Consider the following 15,124-nt stretch of genomic DNA (forward strand, 5'->3'; position numbering starts at 1 on the left):
AGTGATCATATTCAGAATGACCAGCATGATGTTGTTGATGCTCTAGTGGAAGATGATGTGGTTGACCAGCAACCAGCTACTATTGATGCTCCAGAGAGTTCTCTCAAAATAACTATTAGAGAGAAAGTACCTTCATCTTGTTATTCTCTTGTACTCTTGACTGATGAGGGAGAACCTGAATGTTTTGATGAGGCCGTGGATAGTGAAGAAAAAGAAAGGTGGTTCGATGTTATGCAAGATGAGATTAAATCTTTGCATGATAACCATACATTTGATCTGGTTAAGCTTCCTAGAGACAAAAAAGCATTGAAAAGCAGGTGACTTTTTAGAGTGAAAAATGAATATGGTAACCCAGTTCCACGATACAAGGCTAGATTAGTTATCAAAGGCTTTAATCAGAAAAAAGGAGTTGATTTTGATGAAATCTTTTCTCCAGTTGTGAAGATGTCATCCATTTGGGTTGTTCTGGGCTTGGCTGAAAGTCTAGATTTAGAGGTTGAACAAAGGGATGTTAAAACTGCTTTTCTCCATAATGACTTAGATGAAGAAATTTATATTGAGCAGCCAGAAGGTTTTGAAGTCATGGGTAAAGAGAATTATGTTTTAAATTGAAGAAGAGTTTGTATGGTTTGAAACAAGCTCCTAGATAGTGGTATAGCAAGTTTGGTTCTTTTATGAGTCAACAGAGCTTCAAGAAGACTTCTTCAGATCATTGTGTTTTTGTGCAAAAATTCTCTGATGGTGACTTTATCATTCTATTGCTTTATGTTGATGACATGTTTGTTGTTGGTCATAACGCTTGCAGAATTCAGAAGTTGAAGTAAGAGTTGAATAAGTCTTTTGTTATGAAAGACTTGGGACCAGCAAGGCAGATTCTTGGCATGCAGATTGTTCGTGACAGAGGCCAAGAAGTTGTGGTTAATTATCACAAGTGAAGTACATTCAAAAAGTATTTCGCAGGTTCAGCATGGATAAAGCTAAGGTTGTCCGTACACCTTTAGCTATGCATTTCAAATTGAGCAAGAAGCAATGTCCTTCTAGTGATGATGAGAAGGAACGTATGAAGAATGTTCCTTATGCTTTAGCTGTTGGCAGTCTGATGTATGCGATGATTTGTAAAAGACTAGATATTCCTCATGTCGTTAGTGTTGTGAGACGTTTTCTTTCTAATTCCGGAAGAGAGCATTGGAATGCTATGAAGTGGATTATCAGATTTCTTTGTGGCACTTCTAGTTTGAGTTTGTGTTTTGGGACAGGGAAGCCTAGTCTTTGTGGTTACACTAATTCAGATATGACCAGTGATGTTGATACTCGTAAGTCTACTTCGAGCTACTTGATTACTTATGCAGGGGGAGCTGTGTCTTGGCAATCTATGTTGCAAAAATATATTGCTCCATCTACTACAGAAGCTAAGCTTATTGCTGCCGTTGAAGCTTGTAAAGACTTGCTCTGGATAAAGAGATTTATGGAGGCTTGGCTTTTCTCAAGAGAGGCATATGCTTTATTGCGACATTAAAAGTGTTATTCATCTTGACAAGAACTCCACATTTCATAGTAGGTCGAAACATATTGATGTGAGATACCATTTGACTAGAGATGTGTTGGATTCTAAGTTGCTTGAACTTGAGAAGATTCCCACTGATGATAACGGTTCAGATATGTTGACTAAAGCTTTTCCAAGAGGGAAGTATGAAGAATGATGCTTGATCACTGGGATGGTTGTCTCCTCCATATAGTTAGGAGAGGGAGAATTGTTGGATTTTTGGGTTTTCCGTTCCTATGTGGAATTGGATTAATAAAACCCAATCCCATTTGGACCAGGCCACTTTTGCCCTAAAATTCACTATATATAGGATCAACTTCGGTCTTATTTTCATAACACAAGAGAGAATTCATAGTAGCCATATAGAGAGAGAAAAAGTGAGAGAGAAGTGCAGATTTTCGTCCAGAAATTTTCTGCTACGACAGTCCGCTTCAAACAGTATTTTTCAATTTGTTAACCGTTGGATCGTTCTCAAATTTGAACTGGGAGTTCTCAATATCTGGTTCTTCTATTTCAATGGTGGAGATTGGATTTTGTCGTATGTAACTCCAGTTTTCGAGTATGAACAGTAGCTCATTTTTAGGAGTGATTTCTCTCTTTTCTTCACTAGTTTTGGTGCTATCTTTTATATATTGTTGCTCCATGTTTGGCATTGATGTTGAATCCATTCGAAGAAAATTGTTGTAATTCTTGTTTATTATTAATGGAGCTTTTGTGGGCCGGAGGTCCCGTGAATGGTTCCTCTTCACCTTGAAGGGGTTTTACCACATAAATTTAGTGTCTCTTGCATTTGATTTATTTTTGCTTGCTTTGCTATTTTATTATTTGTATAGCTGCTGACCGAATTTCCATTTGTCCTAGTGTTTATTTTCTTCTCTTGGTTCAAATAGTGTGAGAAGTTTTCGACTTGGGTATTTCTTCCGATGTTACCTCGTCGTGCAATATGGTTATTGCTTGTTTCTTCCCAACAAAGTGGTATCAGAGCTTGTGGTTGTATTTGGTTGTGTTGATTGTCTATTTGAATGATGGAGGCAAATATGAGCCAAGTTAACTTATATACACCAACACTAATCCAACTTATTATGAAGGATTACTTCCAGTTATCTTTTAGTAGTCGTGACAGTATAAAATTCTTTTACACCATCAGTGTACCTAAGTTAAACTCTAATATCTTAGTGTCTACAAATATGAGAGAGGTAGGTTTTGAAAGGATTTTCACGTAAAGCAAGAAAATTACATGTAATGTTTTGCTATTTGTACATGGAAGTATGGACAGGATCTTGGGACGGTTGAACACTAACGTTTTGTGATTGATTCAACACACAACATAGGTTGAATGAATATGTCGATATATAATTTGGGGGAATAACAATTTCTCTTTGATTTTCATAAATAAGGATGATGTTAGTCTTCATGAATTTTGTCAATGACATTGTAGATTAAACCAAATTCAAGAAGTAATTCCCAAATAAAGTAAAGAAAAAAAAAACTGAATTTTATTATATCCATGAATGAAACGTTCTCCTACTTACCTTGTAACAATAAATTACTAATATCGGACCTATAGAATAGTTGAACTTTTGAATAAAGTGATGAAGATTTGTTTACCAATTGCTGTCCACATATCTAAAGTTTGATATTACTCTGCTCGGTAAGAAGAAATCGAGTTGGGATATTTCCAGGGAAGAAGGATCCATACATGAGAAGGGCATTTTATCAAAATCAAAATCAAATTCTATTAAGTTTGGAGCTTGAATATTCATTTTTTTCAGACTCCTCAACTGTGATAACGTGAATTTCTTGAGTTTTTCACTCTGAATGTCTATATTTTTCATCTTATAGCAATTTGTTAGATCCAATTCAGAAATTTTTGGGAAGTTATAGGATACATCTTGAAGTTGTTGGTCTATGATGCTTGCACCAGTGAACTTGAGTGTTTGTAGAGTATCACAACCATACAATATAGCAATTTCGGAAGGAAGATAATTGTCATCAATATGTTCAACATATCTAAAGCATCGATGATATGGAGCCTGGCCTGTCACACTATCAAATTTGAGCAATACAACAATCAAATTCTCCAGATTTACTAGGCCGAAAACATGCAATTTGTGTATACCCCTAGCAATACAATAGGCTTAGATTCCTGATGGATGGGCATATATTGTCACGCCCCGAACCATGGCCTAGGCGTAACACGGTACTCGGTGCCTTGCTGTATGTGACCGAGTGAACCACATGGCTTGTTGAATCAACATGGGGTATGAACTGAACATGCATGGTTGGAGTAAAGCATGGGATTGAATAATCATAAGTTCTAGAAATACTATTAAATCATGAATGCGGAAATATAATAATTTAGCCAACGAGGCTAATTCAACTAAAAATCTGACATGACATAACTGACTAGGCTATGAAACCTCTAACATGAGTCTGACTGCTAAACTATCTTCCGAGACAAGGCCCACAACATACCTTAACTGCATAAGTAACGTGAAACCAAAGTAAAGAAAACACCCCGAATGAAATGGGGCTCACCAATAGTTGATACGAGCAATGGTCCTAACAAGAAGATCTGTCGTCCTGTAAGTCAATCACTGCATTATGAAATCCAGGCCCCCAGGTAATAAAAGGGGACGTCAGTACATATGAATTGTATTGGTATGTAAAGCGACTGAATGAAAAACATGGCACATGGAGTAATAGAACTAAAACTGAAACTATATCTGTCAGCTAAACATGAACATGAGTATCATCTAACGCCACGTGCTCACGTGCTGGTTACATGTCAGTGTATTATATATATAACATGAGTAAAGAATTTTAAGTGGGAGAGCCTTAGTATAACTGACATGTAACCACTACGTAAGCACGTGGCGTCTGATCTCTGCCCGATCAGCTAAGCCATCTCATACCTTGCTGGGGTACGAGACATGAACAAGACATGAATGGATCCAATAACCCGCAATGGGTAAACATGAAGGAATTGTCCTAACTAGGCGAGGCAATCCTTATTCTACGCTGGCATACGTAGTTTCAGGCTGTATAAGCCTTCTCCATAATCTATGCAACTCTCAAAACATGAACATGGATATGATTAGCTTAGTAGCCCATGAATCATATAAACGTGATTGTAACATGATTCGTGAGTGTACTATAACATAAAGATAAATATATAGAATAACTTATATGAAAACATGGAAGCATGTAGAATTTCGTGAAAATAAGCATAATAGTTGATATCTTGCATTTAAGAACCCATGGAATACAAAGCATGGGTGTACATGGATTACGGATAGATTCTCAATAACTAAAATGGAATATCAAGAATACAATAACGAAATAATACTAAAAACATGGCATATCATGGTACTTGTAACTTAGGGTTATAATAGAAACCTTAGGTTTATGGAACATCGTGTTTTCATGGACGAACGTGGCATGGGGAAGAACGAAGATGTTCTCACACATAGATAGAAATCCTACATACACCTATAACAATGGTCTGAACTTGGAGGAGAAATCCAAAAGCTTGAACCTTGAACCTTAAGATAAGTTTTCTTAAAAACCCTAGGTTAGAAACAATTTAGAATTCATGGATATACGTTAGAATTCACTTAAAAGGCTTGAAATAGACTTACCTTTGTGTATTAGAATGATAAGAAAAGGAAACCTTCATGCTAGGTCTTGAGAATATGAAACATAGAACAAAAGACTGAACCCACGAATTTATAGTGTTCAGCCGGTCGGACAATTTACGGTCCCTTTTTATGGTCCGTATAATATTTATGATCAGTTAAAAGTGGTAGTAAATTGGTAACAGTGATTCAGTATTTCCCCTTCATATTTACGGTCTGAATTACGGTCTTATACGGTCACAAACATGGCCCGTACCCAGAAGTACGGTCCGTATAATTTGGACGTATTTTATTTGGCAAATTCCAGTGGCTCAAGATATTCCAGGTATTGATACGGACCAAAAGTATGGTCCGTATAAATTTATACGATAGGAAGTACGGTCCATATGACTGGGCGTAAAAACTGGCTCTTCACTGAACTGAAACGAATTTAATTCTAACACTTCCCATATGTTTTTTAAGTCCTGAATCATGAACATAACTTAGTTTAAAGGTATGAGGTGTTACAATATCTCCCCCTTGGGATCATTTGTCCTTGAATGATGGATCCTGGTTAAGAACGTGACTGGACATGGCTTGAGTACGTGGATGTAAGGAAACGTGATGTGGAACATGGAGACTGAATTAACATGACATGGTTTCGGATGGTATTTACCTTGAACGTGAACGTGAAATGAGAGGCATGAATACGTAAGGCACATGACATAGATTCGGAAGGTATTTATCTTGAATGTTTTCTGTCTGTTCTTCAAACAAATGAGGATATTTGGATTTCATGTGCTCTTCGGCTTCCATGAAGCCTCTTCAACTTTCTGACTCTTCCATATGACCTTTAATGAGGCTACTTCCTTAGTTCTCAACTTGCGAACCTGACGATCACGAATAGTCACAGGGATCTCCTCATAGGTTAGGCCATCCTTAACCGTTATAGTGTCAGCAGGAACAACCAACAACGGGTCTGACACACACTTTCTAAATATGGACACATAAAATAATTGGTGTACAACAGCTAACTCTTGTGGAAACTTAAGCTCATAAGCTACTTGACCAACCCTTCGCAGTATTCTGTAAGGTTCAATATATCTGGGACTAAGATTCCCTTTCTGGCCAAATCTCATCACACCTTTCATAGGCAAAACCTTCAACAACACCCAAACCATCAACTTGAAACTCTAAGTCTCTTCATCGCACATCTGAATAGGACTTTTGGTGACTCTGAGTCTTTCTCAAACGCTCTTGAATCAACTTGATATTCTCCATGGCCTGATAGACCAAATCTGGGCCCAACAACTCTGCTTCGCCAACTTCAAACCAACCAATGGAGGATCTACACCTTCGCCAATACAAAGCTTTAAATGGTGCCATCTTGATACTAGCATAGTAACGGTTATTATAAGAAAATTCAATGAGTGGAATCCTAATTACCTTTAAATTCTAAGACACAAGCCCTCAACATGTCCTCAAGCATTTGAATAGTACGCTCTGCCTGGCCATTTATTTGCGGATAAAAAGTTGTGCTGAGGTTTACCTTAGTACCCAATCCCTTCTGGAAAGATTTCCAAAAGTTCGCTGTGAACTGAGCACCATGATCTGAAATAATGGACACTGGGGTCCCATGCAGACTGAAAATCTCATTAATGTACAACTTGACATAGTCTTCTGCTGAATCAGTAGTCGTAATGGGCAAGTATGCTTCCCAAATCACCCAAATCGAGTCATTTCTTCGCGATGAGCAAGGTAGACCTATTATGAATTCCATGTTTATCATCTCCATGTCCAAATGATAACATCAATATTCTGAGCCAACACACCAAGCCTCTGGTGCTCGGCTTTCACTTACTGACAATTAAGACACTGAGCCACAAAATCTAATACATTCCTTTTCATGTCATTCTCCCAATAGATTTCATTGAGGTCATGATACATCATTATGGAACCAGGATGAATGGAATACCTGGAGTTGTGAGCTTCTGACATGATTCACTCCCTAAACTCATCCACATTTGGAACGCATAATCTACCCCCGTACCTCAAGGTACCATCATCTGCCCCTTATTCGAAAGCCGTTGTCTTATGCTTATGAATCCCCTCTTTCAATTGTAACAAAAAGGGATCATTAAATTGTTTCTCCTTCACTTCGGCCACTAAGGAGAAATACGCCCTATTCTGAACAACAACTCGACCATCTTCGGAGTCCAAAAGTCTAACTCCTAGGTTAGCTAAGCGGTGAACTTCCTTGGTCATAATTCTCTTATCTGCCTCAACCTGAGCTAACATTCCCATGGATCATCGACTAAGAGCATCGGCTACTACGTTTCTTTCCCTAGGTGATAGAGAATATCCACATCAAAATCTTTGAGCAATTTGAGCTATCTTCACTATCTAAGATTCGACTCCCTTTGCTTGAAAATGTACTGAAGGCTCTTGTGATCTGTGAAAATATCAACATGCACTCCATACAAATAATGACGCCATATCTTAAGTGCAAAAACCATAGCTGCTAGTTTCAAGTCATGAGTCAGATAATTCTTTTCATGAGCCTTAAGCTGTCGGAATGTATAAGCTACAACCTTACCATGCTGCATTAAGACACATTCGAGACCGATTCCCGAAGCATCACAATATACCACGAACCCTTCGGTTTGTTATGGTACCATCAGAACTAGAGCAGAAGTTAACCATTTCTTCAACTCTTCAAAACTTTGCTCACATGCATCTGACCATTGAAATTTGACCTTTTTCTGAGTTAACTTATTTAACGAAGATGAAATAGAGGAAAATCCCTCTACAAAATGTCTATAATAGAGTGCCAGACCTAAGAAACTTCTTATGCTGGATACTGAGGTAGGTCTAGGCAAATTCTTTACGGCATCTATCTTCTCAGAATCAACTTTCACACCTTCCCCTGAAACCACGTGGCCGAGACACGCCACTGACTTAAGCCAACATTCACACTTTGAAAATTTCGCATAAACCTCACGATCCTGAAGTGTCTGCAACACTATTCTGAGATGTTCTGCATGTTCAGTCTCACTATGGGAATACACCAAAATATCATCAATAAACACAATGACGAATAAATCAAGATACAACTTGAACACTATTCACGAGGTCCATGAAAAGAGCTGGTGCATTTGTCAACCCAAATGACATGACAAGAAATTTGAAGTGACCATAACGGGTCCTAAAAGCGGACTTTGGAATATCAACTTCCTTAACCTTCAATTGATGGTACCCTGATTTGAGGTCAATCTTGGAATAACATTGGGCACCCTGAAGTTGGTCAAATAAATCATCTATTCTGGGGAAAAGGTACATGTTCTTAATGGTGACTTTGTCCAACTGGCGGTAGTCAATACACATGCGTAAGGATCCATCTTTCTTTCAGACAAAAAAGACTGGTGCGCCCCAAGGTGAGACACTTGGACTAATAGATCCCTTGTCAAGAAGATCTTTCAATTGGGCTTTTAATTCTTTTAACTATGCTGGAGCCATTCTGTATAGAGGAATATATACCGGTTCAGTGCCGGGATGTAGATTGATTCCAAAGTCTATCTCCCTGTCAAGAGAAACTTGGGGAAGATCTTCTTGGAAGAATTCTGGAAACTCAATAACGACTAGTACGAACTAGAGAGTTGGGGTCTAGGTATCCGTATCCCTGACTCGGACTAAGTGATAGATATACCCGTTGGAAATCATATTTCTGGATTTAAGATATGAGATAAATCTACCCCTGGGTACTGCTTAATTGCCCTTCCATTCTATGGCTGGTTTATTAGGAAACTCAATTCTTACTATTTTGGTTCTACAACCTACTTGTCACATCCCAAAATGAGGGTCGAGCGGGCACCCACACACTGCTCCCTAGAGGGTGAACCCTTTCCTTACCCAACATACAATCTATCAATGCGAAAGAATAATATAAATGCTAATAAGTGTCAAATACCATCTTCATCTTGTATGAGTGAATGAATGCAATAATGCTAAATCAATGCAGGATGAAGTGCATGTATGAATGCCAATTTCAACAATAATCATGAGGGTGAATAAGTATAACAACATTCGTAAATCAATTATGAATATGCACTTATTCCCTAATCTATACAATGCCACGTTCGGAACAATTTCCCTTCGGACCACATAGGTAGCACCAAATATATATGCAAGAGAGGCCATACAAATTATGCCCATAGAAAACACCATAATAAGAAGCCTCGGATGTTTCACTTTCCCTCTTATCATTAGTAATATCAAATCATGGCTCACGTCAATGAATCATGTAGAATGTGCATTAATGATATGCACGTATCAATCTCAAGTGTAAATCATAATCGAATCTCAATCGTGCCCCACATGACACGTATGAAAATACCAATATCAAGTCAAGTCCTTTCCTCTATGCATATTAATATCAAGATAAGTGAGAGACAATCGTATCATAATCACAATATGGCAACTAAGTGCAAGTCCAATATCACACATATGGCAACAAGCCAATAAACCGCAAAGAGGCAACACGCCCACAAATCAGTCAACAATACCAATCCAGTGAATATTCGTCCCAACTTCATACCCGAAGGCTTAACATGCTTTCTCTGTCAATAACTAACTTCTATATATGCTTCGCTAACTAGAGTCTAACTAAAAAGATAAGTCGTAACCTAGTTAGAAATAAGAAACAACGATACCCATATTTCTATACTTCGTTCAAATCGAAATCAACTATGAAAAAGGACAAAAATGGGCCCATAAGGGTAAAACGGGTATTTCAAAGGTGAAATTGGTAACCCAACGTTCTAGATGTTTGTAACACCTCGTACCTCCTAACTAATTTATGTTCATGATTCAGGACTTAGAAAACCAGATGGGAAGTGTTAGGATTAAAATTCATATCAGTTTAGGATTTACGCCCAGTTATACCGACCGTATATTTATATAGGGACCGTATTTCTAGTCGTATAATGAAATATGGATCTTATTCCGATCCGTAAATCTTGTTGGAAAAATCTTAGTTTCTGTACTTTGCTAATTGAAATACAGTCCGATTATACGGAACGTACATTGAAGTATGGATTGTATTTGTGACCGTATAATTAAGTACGGACCGTATTTGTGACTGTACAATGGCCGACGAGGGAAATAGTATAAATATGCATTTTTAGTCTTTTATTCTATTTTCATCATTTCAAACCCTAGCACGAAGGTTCCCTCCTTGAACCATTCTAATACACCAAGGTAAGCCTTTTCCAACCATTTCAAGTGAATTCTAACATGTATCCATGAATTCTAAATAAAAATTCATTACTTCTAATCTAGGATTTTCAAGAAAACCCATCTCAAGCATTCAAGATTAAGACTTTTGGGATTCTTCTCAAGTTCAGATCATTACTTACAAGTTCTGGAGTATTAACATATATGTAGAGTTTCTATCTACGTGTGGGAACATCATTGTTCTTCCCCAGGCCACATTATTCATGAATATATGGAATTTCACCAAAACTAGGGTTTCTAGCCTTGTTCATGATAACCCTAAGTACATGATATACCATGTTGTATTATTAATTCGTTATTGTGTTCTTAATAGTCCATTTTGGTTATTGAGAATCTACTCATAATCCATGAAAACCCATACTTTGCATTCCATGAGTTCTAAAACTCAAGATATGAACCTTTATGTTTATTTTCATGAACTTCTACATGCTTCCATATTTTCATACAAGTTATACTTTATATCTATCTTCATGTTATAATACAAACACGAATCATGTTTACAATCATGTTTATATAATTCATGGGCTATTAATCCAATTATATCCATATTCTTGTTTTTAGAGTTGCACAGATTACCGAGAAAGCTCAGATAGCCTGAAATGACGTATGCCAGCATTTCATGATGCAGATTTATAGGACGACGGATCAGCTCGTTAGGACCTTGCACGTATCAGCTATTGGTGAGCCCCATCTCATTTGGGGCTTTATCTTTAATTATTTATTGTCAGTTATGCAGTTAAGGTATGCCGGGGGCCTTGTCACAGTAAAAAATTTAGCAGTCAAACTCATGTATGAGGTTTCATAGACTAGACTAGTCAGTTATGTTATATCAAATGTTGTCATGCCCCGAACCATGGCCTAGGCAGAACACGACACTCAGTGCCTGACTGCATGTGATCGAGCGAACCACATGGCTAGTTGAATCAACATGGGGCATAAACATGAGCAGAGTATAACATGAAACATGATGAGCCTTAACAAAACATGAGGAGTCATAATATCTAATAAAATACTTGTATAACACGTGAATGCGGAAATACCGGAAACTGAGCCAAAGATGGCTACACAACTCTGAGTATCTGACAAAACTGATTGACTAGTCTATGAAACCTCTATCATGAATTTGAACTATAAAACATACTTTCTGGGACAAGGCCCCCAGCACACGTTAACTGCATAACTATCATAAAAGTAAATAATGAAAAACCCCAAAAGAAGATAGGGCTCACCAAAAGATGATGCATGCAATGTCCTGCAGAGCAGATGTGTCGTCCTGTAAACCCGTACCTGCATTATGAAATGCAAGCCCTCGGGCTGTAGAAAAGGGACATCATCACATTGAATGTACTGGTATGTAAAGCAATTGAATAGAATAACATAGCACATGAAATAACATAATAACAGTTGAAGCTGAAACTAAAACCTAGTCATGAACATGGACATGAATACATACATACATATATAACATGATTAAAAAAATTGTGAGAGAGCATTAGTATAACCGACATTTAACCACCACGTTAACACATGGCGTCTGATCTCTGCTCGATCAGCTAAGTCGTTCTGTACCTTGCCAGGGTACAAGACGTGAACATGACATTAATGGATCCAAATCCCCCAATGGAGAAAATATAAAGGTATCGTCCTAAACATGAGCGGAGCGATCCTTATCCTACACTGGCAAACGTAGTTTCAGGTATAAAACCTTCTCGGTAATCTAACTCCCAAAACATGAACATGGATATAGTTGGCTAAGAAGCCATGAGTTATAAAGCGTGACTTGTATTTTAGCATGAATATAGTTACATAATATACTTTCATGAAAACGTGTAGATATGTAGGATATTTCAAGAAAATAAGCATAACATTTATTTTTTGCATGTAAGAACCCATGGAATGCAAAGCATGGGTTTTCATAGATTACGAATAGGTTCTTAATAACCAAAGGGGAATATCAAGAATGCAATAATGAACTATTCATAGAAACATAGTATATTATAGTACATGGACTTAGGGTTATCATGAACATAGCTAAAACCCTGGTTTGATATACTCTCATACTTTCATGGAAGAACGTGGTGTGGGGAAGAACAAAGATGTTCCCATACTTAGATAGAAACCGTACATACTTGTAATCGCTCCAATCCAACAAACTAAACTACTTCTCTGATAAAGAACGCCAAAACTCTAGCTTGGAATCGCTTGGGAAGGATTTACCCTGGAAAACCAATGTTTTGGTTGAAGAATCATGTTACTAATCATGAATAAATGTTAGAATTACTTAGGAATCGTTAGAGCGATCTTACCTTGGCGTGGGATGATAAGGAGAGTAGGAAAACGGCTGTTTAGGGCTTTAGAACAAAGTTGGAATGTCTGATAAATGAAATTTCAAGTTAAGAGTTGAATTTATAGCATGGGGCATTTTGATCCCCCAGGCTCGCCGAGCGGGTCTAAGGTGAGCCCTTGCCTCGCTTTGGGGCGAGCTCGGCGAGCTCCCCTTACATTTTGGACTTAGACGTTTTTTCTCATTTTTTCCACTTTTTGGACCCCTACCTCGCTGAGCATGGTCTATGGCTTTCCCCTGCCTTGCTTTGGGACGAGCTCAGTGAGCTCCCCTGTCCATTTTACACTTAGTCAAAATTTCACATTTTTTTTGCTCGTCAACAGTGTTCAGTAAAATGAGCATAACTCTTAGCACCGAGCTCCCTTTGAGCTCTACTTTATATAGATAGAAAGGTATTTCCACGTATTACAACTTTAATTAAGGAACCTTTTCCAAATTATCAATGAATTAAGGGGTTATGGGTGCCCGAAGTAGGCCTGTGAACCATTTTCGCAATACATACACACTTTTAAATTTTCCGCTAAAACTCTAACATTACGGTCATAACCTTAGTTCTAAGATATGGAGTGTAACAATATCTCCCCCTTGGGATCATTCAACCTTGAATTATGGGTCATGATTATGAATGCAACTGGACATGGCTTGAATACAAGGGCGTGAAGAAGCATGACATGGAACATGGGAACTGAACTGACATGACATGGTTTCGTGAAAACATGAGCACTGAGACATAGAGCATGAGCACTGGATACATCAGCGTGAGACATGAGACATGACATGGATATGGAGGTTAGTTACCTTGAACATTCTCTGTTGGTTCGTCAAACAAGTACGGATACTTGGATTTCATATCTTCTTCGGCTTCCTATGTAGCCTCTTTAACTTTCTGACTCATCCATAAGACTTTTACTGAGGCAACCTTTTTAGTTCTCAGCTTGCAAACCTGACGATCAAGAATAGCTACGGGGACCTCTTCATAGGTAAGGCCATCCTTAATCGTTATAGTATCATCAGGAACAACCAATGACGGGTCTCCCACACACTTCCTCAACATGGATAAGTGGAACACCTGGTATACAGTAGCCAACGCTTATGGCAATTCAAGCTCATAAGCTACTTGACCAACCCTTCGCAGGATCCTATAAGGTCCAATATATCTGGGACTAAGCTTTCCCTTCTTTCCAAATCTCATAACACCCTTCATAGGTGAAACTTTAAGGAACACCCAATCATCAACTTGAAACTCTAAGTCTCTTCGCCTCATATCGGTGTAAGACTTCTGGCGACTCTGTGCCATTTTCAAATGATCCTGAATTAACTTGACTTTCTCCATAGCCTGATAGACCAAGTCCTAACAACTCTGCTTCACCAACTTCAATATTAGGGGAAACCCCTCTTCGATATCTCTTAAAGGCTATTCTTCTGTAGTTTGCTCTCTTACGAGTCAGCGGATCTCTTCTCCCACTAATCACTACATTCTAAATTTAACTTAAACCCTCAGTTTCTATCACGCATTCGGATGTATTCAAACTATCACCCACTTTTTAGTGTTCTTCTAACAAAGGAAATCAAATTGTGCCTCTATTAGTTCTATTGAAATTGCTAATGTGTTGTATCTACTCAAAACTTACTTGATATTCTTCTGTTAACCACTTGCTAACATCATGCTCTCTTATTCTGCTCAGAATATTAAGGTCAAACATAAGGTTATTTCTAACTGACTCATCATCCGACGCTATTCTATGGTGGTATACATTTTTTTGAACAATAGATATGGATCACACTTAGGGAAGTTTTATTTGTCATAAATGAAAAATTGGATCAACTAACCTAAAACTTTCTATACACTTCAAAATCATATCAGGCTATGCACATCTGGGATAAACACTTGCTCACATAGCCTAAGAAGGAACAGTCACATCTTCTTATCGCATAATAATATTTACTTCTTATAGTATTTCCTAACATAGTATTTTCTGGTTCTAATCTAAATAAACTTGAACACATTAAGCTTATTCCCCTGAATTTCAATATTATCTGCTCTTGATTTTCATGTCGCACACCCTTCCTTTTATTCATGTAAGTAGGCCGTACAAACATATCCTTATTTTGCAATACTGAAACATTTTAGAACCATAGATGACTCTCCCATAGACTTTTTTATTTTCATAACTGTGGAAATCAACTTATGCTCTCCAGTGGCTAAAAATATAACATGCTGCCTCGTGGGGGTCTTACATAAGAGCTATCATCATCATACTTGTGGCTACGTATGAGGGTATGATGACTTGCTAGAGCATATAGGTTGTTTTGACCTCTGCCTCCAGT

Source organism: Lycium barbarum, chromosome 7 (assembly GCF_019175385.1).
Source record: "Lycium barbarum isolate Lr01 chromosome 7, ASM1917538v2, whole genome shotgun sequence".
NCBI lineage: Eukaryota > Viridiplantae > Streptophyta > Magnoliopsida > Solanales > Solanaceae > Lycium > Lycium barbarum.